Raw genomic sequence first — 1,972 nt, 5'->3', positions numbered from 1 at the left:
AATTCTGCTCTTCAGAAGGAATTCATCATGAGTTCTCATCTCCCATCACTCCCCAACAAAATGGTGTGGTGGAAAGAAAAAATAGGACTCTACAAGAATCAGCTAGAGCTATGATTCACGCTAAGAAGTTACCTTATCACTTTTGGGATGAAGCCATGAACACAGCCTACTATGTCCACAACAGAGTGACATTAAAGAAAGGGACTCCCACAACCCTTTATGAAGTCTGGAAAGGAAGAAAACCTACAGTAAAATACTTCCATGTATTTGGTAGCAAATGCTATATCTTGGTTGATCGTGAGCAAAGAAGGAAGATGGATCCCAAAAGTGATGAAGGAATATTTTTGGGCTATTCATCAAACAGCAGAGCCTACAGGGTCTTCAATTCCAGAACTAATGTGTTGATGGAATCCATAAATGTAGTGGTTGATGATCAACAGACTGATGTCACAGACGATGTCGAGACATCTCTGAAAGATTCTCCAGCTAACACCTCAGACAAGAATAAGGAAGAAGAACCACCTCAAGCTGAACCTGAAGATGACAAAATCAACAAGGGACCCTTTGTCAGAATTCAGAAGGATCATCACAAAGACCTTATCATAGGAGACCCAGATAAAGGAGTCACTACTAGATCAAGGGAAGTAATCTCACATGGCTGCTTTGTGTCAAAGATTGAACCTAGAAACATCAAGGAAGCCTTGACTGATGAGTTCTTGATCAATGCCATGCAAGAAGAGTTAGGTCAATTCAAGAGGAATGAAGTATGGGAATTGGTCCCTAGACCTGAAGGAGTGAATGTCATAGGTACAAAGTGGGTATATAAGAATAAATCTGACGAACAAGGGGTTGTTACTAAAAACAAAGCTAGATTAGTAGCTAAAGGATATACTCAAGTTGAAGGAGTTGAATTTGATGAGACTTTTGCTCCTGTAGCTCGCCTTGAGTCCATTAGATTATTGCTTGGAGTGGCATGTATTCTGAAATTCAAACTGTTTCAGATGGATGTAAAAAGTGCCTTTCTAAATGGCTACCTAAATGAAGAAGTATATGTTGAACAGCCTAAAGGCTTCACAGATCCAAATCTTCCACAACATGTGTACAGATTGAAGAAAGCCCTCTATGGGTTAAAACAAGCTCCCAGGGCTTGGTATGAGAGACTCACAGTGTTCCTCACTGACAACGGATATCGAAAAGGAGGTATTAACAAAACTCTATTTGTGAAGAATGAATGAGGGAAGCTCATGGTGGCACAAATATATGTAGATGACATTGTATTTGGTGGGATGTCAGAACAGATGGTTGAACATTTTGTTAGACAAATGCAGTCTTAGTTTGAGATGAGCCTTGTTGGAGAACTGACCTACTTTCTTGGTCTACAAGTCAAACAGATGGAAGACTCTATCTTCTTATCCCAAAGCAAGTATGCCAAGAACATTGTGAAGAAGTTTGGCATGGAGAATGCAAGCCATAAAAGGACACCTGCTCCTACACATGTAAAAATCTCCAAAGATGAAAATGGTGTCAGTGTAGATCAAAGTCTATACAGAAGCATGATAGGCAGTCTGCTATATCTCACAGCAAGCAGACCTGACATTGCATTTGTTGTTGGTGTGTGTGCTAGATATCAAGCTGAACCAAAAGTCAGTCACATAAACCAAGTAAAGAGAATACTGAAATATGTCAATGGCACTAGTGACTATGGGATGTTATATACTCATGGATCTGGCTCTATGTTGACTGGATACTGTGATGCAGACTGGCCGGGAGTGCTGATGATAGGAAGAGCACATCAGGAGGATGTTTCTTCTTAGGGAACAACCTGATTTCATGGTTCAGCAAGAAACAGAATTGTGTATCTCTATCCACGGCTGAAGCTGAATACATAGCAGCAGGAAGTAGTTGTTCTCAACTGGTCTGGATGAAACAAATATTGTCTGAATACAATGTCACACAAGAAGTCATGACATTA

Source organism: Lathyrus oleraceus, chromosome 2, assembly GCF_024323335.1.
Source record: "Lathyrus oleraceus cultivar Zhongwan6 chromosome 2, CAAS_Psat_ZW6_1.0, whole genome shotgun sequence".
NCBI classification, from domain to species: domain Eukaryota; kingdom Viridiplantae; phylum Streptophyta; class Magnoliopsida; order Fabales; family Fabaceae; genus Lathyrus; species Lathyrus oleraceus.
This window is presented reverse-complemented; position numbering follows the sequence as displayed.